At 31.8% G+C, this 10231-nt stretch overlaps 1 pseudogene; it reads left to right on the plus strand.

The window, feature by feature from the left end:
* Positions 1-261: 261 nt before the first annotated feature.
* LOC118607967 lies at positions 262-384 on the plus strand (annotated as a pseudogene).
* The last annotated feature ends 9847 nt before the right edge of the window (positions 385-10231 follow it).

Below are 10231 nucleotides of genomic sequence, written 5' to 3' on the forward strand. Positions count from 1 at the left end.
TTACTCATTAACTTTTCTGGCTTAAACATTGTGGCACTAAGGACAAGGTCATAGATCTCATCAGGACATTGTTCCTTTAGCTTTCTGTTTTTTTAGTTATTTTTAATTACTGCCGCCTTTCAAAAATATTTTTTCAATGAATAATTTACCATTTTTTACTTTCTCTAAATAGAACTAATAACTGCAAGTAGATTATATTAATAAAGTTGTTAACTTTGAAAGAAACAAGTAGCCAGTTATTTGGTTCTAAAATTTATAGCACTCTATGGCCATGCCACCCTGAACAAGCCCGATCCCATTGGATCTTGGAAGCTAAGCAGGCAGGGTCAGGCGTAGTTAGTACTTGGATGGGAGACCACCTAGGAAGACCAGGTGCTGTAGGCATAAAAAATAAAAAAAATAATAAAGGATTGTAAGCTGACAAGTCCTTGCCCTGCCTAAAAATAAATTAATTAATTAAAAATAAAAAATAATTTAAAAAATTAATAGCAGTCATTTGAGCACATGGGGAAGAATTTTTGACCTTCCAGAAGACCATTTGTAATAATTACAAGTAGTACTCTGAAGGTCTCAGTTCATTTCTTAGGCTAACACATAAAAGCAATTTGATAATCTCATTGCATCCTGCAGTTTATGAAGAAAATCCTACGTTAAGCGTCAATAGAAATGCCATAATGGATTCAGTAGTGCTTGGATAATGAACAGGATCATTTTGTTTTCTAGAAGGTACCTAGGAATTTGGATAATAAAAAAAGTATTGGCAGAAGATACTACTGTTTGAATGAATGTGAATAACTGAATCAAAATGTATATGTAGGCTTAAATTTGACTTAAAACATGGAACGAACTATTTAAAAAACTAAGGCTGATGATTATCTGCTTCATCAATCATCTCTTTATCATTTACAGTTTATCATGCTTTTGGAGATTTTTAGAGAAGGCGACATAGCAGAGAGTTCCTTGGTCTCCTAATTGGTTTCCTCTTATTTGGCATATAATTAGATTACATTTTCTAGCCTCACTTGCTACATGGAGCCATGTGACCGCATTCTGCCCAATAAAATGTGGAACAATATGGTCTGCATTATTTCCTGGTCTGATTTAACCTTTTCATCTGTTACATGTGTGAAATGGCAAAAACTCAGGAAAGCTTGGGAGCCATATGTTGACAATTGTAGAAATGTGATATAAAGGAGCTTAGGCCTCTCATTCACAACTTGGAGAATAGCTACCAAACTAGGAATGCCCTCAATGAACTGTTATGTGTACAAGAGATTTAGGGGCTTATCTACCATGATAGCTAGTACCATTTCAACTAACAATATTTGTCAATGTTTTATTAGTATAAAACAACTAATGGCATAATATAGTAATCATTTTAGAAACTTCTGTCTTTATACTGAAATATTTCCTGGTTTTTCATTTTTAAAAGAGCATTCATGGTAAAAACAAAAACAAAAACAAAAAACAAACTTCTATGCTTATAAATCTTTTTCTATGTTCAGTTACTAGCTTTGGCAAAACACTTACACACTATTTCAGATTGTTGTGCTGGCCAACACAGTATCTTTCCTTAAAGGAAGGAAAGAAAGAAAGAAAGAAAGAAAGAAAGAAAGAAAGAAAGAAAGGAAGGAAGGAAGGAAGGAAGGAAGGAAGGAAGGAAGGAAGGAAGGAAGGAAGGAAGGAAGGAAGGAAGGAAGAAAGAAAAAGAGTGATTGGTTGCTGCAAACTTCATGTCACCTTTCTTATTTTTTCAAATCTATTTCCTTCCTTGACTAGAGGCGCATAACTTCCAGAGATGACAAACTCCATTATTAATCCACAATTATCAGGATGATCCCTTGTGTTGAAATTGAGGATGGCAGAATATGCCACACATATTTATGCTACTTTAGCATGAGGATGATTTGAACTAAAAGCACTTAAAACACAAACATGCAAGAAGGGCATTTTAATCTCCGCTTTCCTTCCTGGAAAGAGGAAATCAAAATGACCGTGTGAAAGATGCCCTTTCTGTACAAGGAGAAAACAAATTCTTTAACAGAGAATCAAAGCCAAGAGATTGCTATACAAACAGGCCTTGTTAGAATCATTCTTGTCTCCATTTAGCCTCCCTACATAGTTTAATTAGTTTCTACAATGCTCTCTCTCTCTTTGTGTTCAACTTAATATGAAAGTATGTAGTTTCTATCATACCTTTGGGTCTTCATTTCCTTATGAGGTCTCCCATGGCATGTAAAGCTTACATAACTATGTATGTTGCCTCCTGTTAATCCATCTGATGTCAGTTTAATACTAAGTCTAGCCAAAAACCCCTAAATGGATAGAGGTAAAAGTTTACCTCCCATGCAAAATTGTTTCAGGTGAAAAAACATCTGCTAGTTGTGATCAAATTTGGGGGAACATAAATTTATAACATAAGACTTCTATTCTTCGTAGAGTGTTGGAAAAAGATGTTCATGAGTTACACATCCAAGGTAAGTAGCATTGTGAGCTGAGGTTTGGTATTTACAACTCAGGAATATCTTAATTTCAATACTGACATTTTTTAATTCCTCAAGAAAAGGTAGTTTTCAACACATGACTAAATATTAAAGAGAGGTTCTCAAGTATTTGTTAAGTTCAGAAATTTGAACTGGATTCTTTTATTTGTTTGCTTGTTTGTTTATTTAGTTTTAAGTTTATTGGAGTAAAATTGGTTACCGAAATAATATAATTTTTAGGCGTACATTATAATTTGACATATATATATATATATATATATATATATATATATATCCTATTATATGATTACCACCCAGAGTTCAGTTTCCTTCAGCTACCATATATTTGATCCCCTTTACCCACCCCACCCTCCCCCAACTTCCCTATATTTCACAGCCTTTACCCTGTCTACCTCTTCCCTCCTTCTCCACCCCTTACCCTCTGGTAACTGCTAGTCCATTGTCCATGTCCCTGAGTCTCTCTTTTTCCTGTTCATTTGTTGCTTTTAGGTTTATATGCCACATATAAGTGATATCATGTAATTTTCAACTTTTTCAGTCTGGCTTATTTCGTTCAGCATGATTATCTAAAGGTCCATTCATGTTGTCACAAATGGCTGTATTTCATCTCTTCTTATGGCTGAGTAATATTCTATTGTATATATGTAACACAGCTTCTTTATCCAATCATCTATCATAGGACACTTAGGTTGCTTCCATGTCCTGGCCACCGTGAATAATGCTGCTATGAACATCGGTGTGTAAATCTTTTCAGATATGGGTTTTCAAGTCTTTGGGGTAAATATCCAGTAGAGGGATTGCTGGATCATATGGTAAATCAATTCTTAGTTTTTTGAGGGACCTCCATACAGTTTTCCATAGTGGCTATACCAATTCGAAGCCCCACCAGCAGTGTATGAGTGTTCCTTTTTCTCTGCATCCTCTCCAACATTTGTTATTTCTTGTTGCATTGATTACAGTTATTCTAACAGGTGTGAGATGGTATCTCATTGTGGTTTTGATTTGCATATCCCTAATAACTAGTGATCTTGAGCATCTTTTCATATATTTGTTGGTTATTTGTATGTCCGCTAGGGAGAAGTGCCTGTTCAGGTCCTTTGCCTATTTTTTGATTGGATCATTTGTTTTTTGGTTGTCATTGAGTTGTATGATTGAACTGGATTCTTAGTCTAAACCCCTCCCTTGACCCGATAATTTATTTGTTTGTTTGTTTGTTTATTTAATTTTTTTGCAGTGACCAGTCATTAAATCTTTAAAACTCAAAATGAAATGCTTAGTTAGGTTATTTTAGGCAGCTACAAAAAGAAACCTTTAAATTTGAATGATTTAAAGAACAAAGAAACAAGTATGTTAGGCTTATGTGACAGTCTAACATAAGTGCTTCGGTTTGATGGTGGCTCTTCTGCATGCTGTCCTTCCTTGTAGTCATTCAGGGACTTAGTCCAATTTAGCACCTTCTATCTTTAGCATTATGTTTCAAAATAACTTTCATTATTGCCATTTCAGTCCAAGGAAAGGAAAAAAGGCCGACGTCAACATCCAGCGATTTTCCAAACCAAGCAAAGTGAAAGTTGCAAATTTTACATCAGCTCACATTTTATCTTGAAAATGCTGGTGAATTTTCACACTTGGCTTTGAAAAAGCAGAGGAATGCTACTCCTTGTTAGGCAGCTATGTCTAAAGTTCCACCTCTATTACTGAGGAAAAGGAAAAATGGTGTTTCTGGAGAACTAGCACATTAAATGTGCAAGTTTAGACACATTATAGATTTTGATTGTTGTAGATATTCTAAAATAAGTTGGTTTCTATTAACAATATATACTATTGGGTAACTAAACTAATGATGTAAAAGTACAAAAAGATTTTGAAATATATATTAGGAAAATAGAATACATTCTTCTTCAAATAATAAGAGAAATAATACTTTTTTCCCTTTGAATCCAAAACAAATTTGAGATGATTTTTTTTGGATGTTTTAAATCATTTCAAAGTATTTCAGCTGATCAAGTATTGATACCACAAATTCCAAACTAAATCTTTCTGAACTTCAAGATAAAACTTGGCTATTTGATTACAATTAATTGCTTTCTCCATTTTTCAGAGAAGTCTAATAATCTTCATCACAAAAGTAAAAGAAAAAAAATTAAAAATAAAGCATGGCAGAGTGTAAATCAGAGTTATAAGATGTAAGCTAGCATTGTGAGAGCTATCAAAAAGACTTGAGAGGTGGCATTTGCTATTTGGCAAAATATTTTCCAATGTACCTGCCCTACTCAGACAGAGAGACAAAATTCATTGTTCTTTTTATAAAGTTAAAAATATTTAAACTTTGAATTACTGCTGGAATATAACAATAGACCTGTCATTATATTTTCTAAAATTTAAGTAAACATCATCATAAATAATTCAATATTTACTAAAGGAAAAACCTATTGGGTTGCCAACTAAATTTTTGGTGACAGATAATTAGTAGGTTAGCTTACCAAAGCAAAAGTAGCAATACAACAGAAAACCAAAACTTCATTTTACATACTTAATTATTATGTCTCTGTTTCCATATTTAAAAATTTCCTTTCTGCTAATGGTTCTTTGAAAAATAAATAAATAATGAAGTTGGTAAAATTAGCCAAGGAGTTTACAAAGATCACCCTAAATATTAAGTGAACTAATTTAGCTTGTCAAAATTAGAACAGAAGCTTTATGACATTATTTTTGTTTATAATTTATAATTTTGAGGTATTTCATATGTGTAGGAAAAAGTTTTGATTTGTCTTTTCTCAAATCCTATGAACTAAAGTTGCACCTGATGGTCTGGTTTCATGTAATTTTTCTGGGTAGGAGAAACCTCATAATGGGAAAGCAATTTGCCCCATACAAATATATGTTTATTTATATAACAGCCAGATTTACAGTAATTCTTAAGATAAGTATGCATTTGACTCTCTTTGGTCCCTGTGGCAGCTGTCATAGTTGAAAAAGACTCATTTTGTTAATTTCATGAAAATCTTCTGTCAATTTTTACTTGAGTCGTAGAATTAGGTTAAATGGAGGATTAAGACATTATTTGCTTTATCTGTCATTAAATAATTATCTATATTTTCTAGAACACTTTGAATTCCTCTTAAAATTTTTGAAAGTATATATGTCTTCTCACTGTATAATATTTATTGATATTATTAATTATATTATTAATATCTTGTATGATTGTAAACAACGTTTACATTATTTAGAAGCTTACACGCAACACACAATTCAAAAATTGTAACAAATATTTATTTTTGTGCATCATTCCTGTTTTAGTTGATTCTATCAGTTTTCTTTTTTGACAATAAGGATATATCAGTAATTTCAGTGCCTTCGTGTTTGCATGCCCAAATAATTATTTATTTATTTTTACTCTCTTTTTCTTGAAACGGATTTCTTAAGGAGTTAATGGTTAATGGCATTTTCTTTATCTTTTGTTATTGAAACAACCCTTCTTTCTCAAAATCATCTCCAGGTGGCTTCAATTTTTTTTATTTGAAATGAATTTAGTTCAAGTGTTAGCCCCTTCTTCCCATGAATAAGCATTAATTTCAAGTTATTACCATTCACACAATTAAGATGTTTCTCTATATCTATATTCAACCTCATATCTTAATTTAAATCATTGTTCTTCATTTGATCTTCACTGGAAGTAGAGAAAAATAGGTTAATCTTACTCATCAAAATTCTCTTCTTGGGGTCATATCATATAATGGATGAAATATATCATAGAGATAATTTATTCAATATAATAATTTAATACTTGATTTTTCTAATATTCTTACCTCAATGTCAACTAGTCTCTTTTAAAAAACTTATGGTTGGAAGGAATTCACCCCCTACTGTTTAGGTAGCTGTGAAAGCTGGAAAGTCAGTTCTTATGCTGAGATTATTATGACTATATTTATTCTCTTACATTATTTTCACTGTATTTTTCTCTGAGTCTTCATCAATTTTAGCATTCACTCTCTATTTTAAGGAGTATAACTGTGTAAGTGGAAAATCATTGTCCCTGGACACTTCTGAGTTCTTAGCTGAGACTCTGTAATAAAAAAAAAAACAGATTAACAAGAGAAAAACAAACATAAATCTATTAACATGTATACTTCATGGAAGATACCTAGGAAAAATGAGCAATTCAAAGAGGTGGCTTTAAAATTCAGAATGAAATATTACCTTAATAGGGAAAGGAAAGGGGGGAGGGTGTCTAAACCTCTTAGGAGAGTAAATAGCTCTTTGGAAAGATAAATGGGTTCTTAAAAGAGCATATGGGAGGTATGACAGTTTGTGACAAAGTTTTCTGGGTGTCGTGTCCACTTCTAGTCTGTTCTCCTGTGATAAGAATCGATCTTTGCTATTTGATGTAGCTCCTAGAGAGAGAGGATCTATGACAATTGAATTCTTTTTGGAGGATCTGTCTTTAGGTAGAAAAGGGGCGTTCAGAGAAAACCTCTCCCTGAAGTTGCTGTTATTAAAGTGCCCACAGCTCAAAGCAATCAATATACCAAAGTGGCATATTTGGGGGTGGCATGACCTAAAATTCTACTGTTGTAATTTAGGGTGGCATATTCTGCTACCCTTCAATTGAAATTGAGCTAAACTCTTTGGTTAAGACAGATATGACAAATAATACTTTCCTATTTATTGTTAGAAGGTGTCTTGACAAGGATTGGGCTTAGTGGAAAGAGAACACTGTGTACCTTGTAGTGTCTGCCACTGATATGGAAGAAAGAGTAATAGCAACCATGTAGCTGCTGATATGAGGAAAATATTAATTGGAGTTTCTCATACTAGTTTAAAATAGCCTATAGCAATGTTACTCTTCTACATTGTAATAATATTTAAATAATGGTGTACTATAACTCTCAAAGATTTCTTATTTATTTTTGTCTGCTCATAAATTAATATGTATTAAATCTATTCAATTTATTTATCTTTATTACTATGTATTAATATATATTAATATCAATATCAATATATAGTAACATTCTATATTAATATATTTTCAATGTCTTCATCTTTATTTTCCCCAGAACTCTTTTCATAAATGTTTATGAATACTTTGAATTTAATTTATATATTTCAAAATACCAATACTACTTTTCAACTTTAATTTCCTATTGTCCTATGTAGGTTAGTTTAGGTCTGTTCTCTAACAATTAGACATCAAAATGAGATGTAACAAGCAAATATTTTGTTAGGTGATATTACTGTATGAGAGAAATGATGAGAAAGCAGGGTTAACCTTCAAAACACATGCTTTCTGACCCTAAGTGAAAAAGAGGGCGAGTGCAATCCTAGCCTGCTGTGTCTTTTAAGTGACTACACTGTCACTTAAGTAAGCTTCTTCATGATGGTCAGGGAGTCTTCAATTCATAGTGAGCTGGCAGATAAGTCATGTGTCTCCCAGGAAGGGACCTGCCTTAGCATCTCTGCTTTTCTCATTTGTTATCTGTAAGCAGCCCTTAGGAAGCATGACCTTTATGTAAACACAGTGGTAGACTTCAGAGGACAGCAACAGGGACCTCGGTCAATGTGCTTCCTATAGTTGGAGATCTGTGAGGAACAATCTCATTGCTACCATATGTCCATATCTGATGAGAGGTTTTCAGTCAATTATCCATTCAGGTCTTATGGAAAATAGTTGTATTGTTATAATCAGAAAATACATTTTATGTATCTTTCATTTAATCCAAACAGAAATATCAAAATTCCAATAGTAATTCAAACTCATAATATTACTTTAGAATAAAGGGACTCTTTGTAGGTCCAGTTAGCATTTGGTAAAATGACATTTGCCCTCCATCACAGGATGATGGACTAAAACTTATACATACTGGGATTCACTTGTCATCTCTTTTAGGGGTAAATATCATGGAAAGGTCAATACATCTGGAATAGATTGTAGAGCCTAAATGCAAATATTAATTTTGCATGGGAAATGCACTATCTTACACAGCTCACCAAAAACTTTATTAAAGACAGTTGTTTACAACTTTTCCAAACAAATGTGCTAGCAATATAGACATACCTTTAGTATTTATTTAAAATGGAAATGTATCAACATTGATTATTAAACTTTGCATATGTAATGCTACATTTATGTTCATTTTTAAGGATTGTTATATTGTAAAAATGCATTTTATATAAAAACAAATTCAAAATTTTTATTTTTATATATAGAATAAAGGAAAATGTACCAAACATATTTTATTAACTTCTTGAACAAGTTGATATTTGCTTACTTTTACAAAAAATATTGAGTCATTTTCAATTTCTAGTATTATTCAAACTTAATACATCAAATCCAAAATAAGAATACTATACATATAAGTATCTTAACATCTTTTAAAAAAAATTTCATATCCCCTGAGTAAAGAGAGTAATCTTATCAGTTCCTTATTAAAGTAAAAAATTCACCCTTTGCTAATTAATGGGAATTGTTCTTGTAACAAATGAAAAAGCAAAAATTCATATGGTTTATATTTTAAAATATGTTTTTAAAGTTGCTCTCTTTTAAAGAATAAAAACAGAGTTGATTTTATAAAGAACTATGAAAGACTGAGAGTCCACCTCCTGATATGCCAAAACTGAGAAAAAGCATAATTTAAAATCCACACATTCACGTTTATAGACTATGAAAAATGAAAATAATTTTATAACAAGGGCCAAGAAAATAGCAAAAGAGCAGTTCTAGTTAACATCTCATTATTCAAGAGATTTAAAATTACCCTATACACTGAGGAACATTGCTATCATTCTTATATAAACCACACAAATTTGCACTTAAGGATTTTTAATGAGTAAATACTATCTGTAAAAAAGTGATGGAGAGATCATTACTTGTTTGCTAAGATTTTTTCTATTTTAATTTAGATTTATTGTCCAAAATGAGAGATGACTGTACATGAAGATAAACTTTTCTGTCTTTTTAGGGCACTACAAAAATCTTGCTATGGATATAGGGAAGTTTGCCTCTTTAACTATTGAAAGAGTGACATTTTACAAATGATATTCCTAAATCTGGCCTCATGAACCCATTAAATCAGAATCTTTAAGTATGATCCAAAAAATCTGAAAATTTTAATATGTTCTTTAGCTAATTTTTATGGCTTTAACATTTGCAAACAAACAAACAAACAAACAAACAAACAAACTCATAGACATCCTTAATGAGAGATGTAGCTTTCATATAGTTTTCTGAACTTGAGGAATTGTTTATGACTCCAGGGCTTCCATTTTCTTGTCATCAAGATGAGGACACTTCATGGATCTGAAGATAAACAAAACTCTTAACAACAGTAAGCGCAGTTTGGGAGGATGCAAAAAGCATTTGATCCTTTCTTAATTTTCTTATCTACAATCCATCTTAATTCTGGAAGAGCTGGTATCTCTTTTCTGCTCTATGTCTGTCTGTTGGAAACTGATTTTTTTTCAGTTAAATATGTAAAATTAAATCACCCTGATTAAATCACTCCAAGGTTATAAGTAATAGGAGTTCTAGTTGTTTTTTTTTTCCATTTTCATCAAATTACCTTATAGTAGATAAAGAAACCATTTCTTAGTTGGTACTGATTTGTGAACATATTTAATGCTAATATGTTAAACTAAATTAGATTTTTCTCTCAGTAGAAGTCAAGTAATAGAGCCAGATTGAATCTCAGTGCAGTTTTATAGCATCTTTTTACAAACAGTTTTATATA

Source organism: Rousettus aegyptiacus, unplaced genomic scaffold (genome assembly GCF_014176215.1).
Source record: "Rousettus aegyptiacus isolate mRouAeg1 unplaced genomic scaffold, mRouAeg1.p scaffold_m13_p_9, whole genome shotgun sequence".
NCBI lineage: Eukaryota > Metazoa > Chordata > Mammalia > Chiroptera > Pteropodidae > Rousettus > Rousettus aegyptiacus.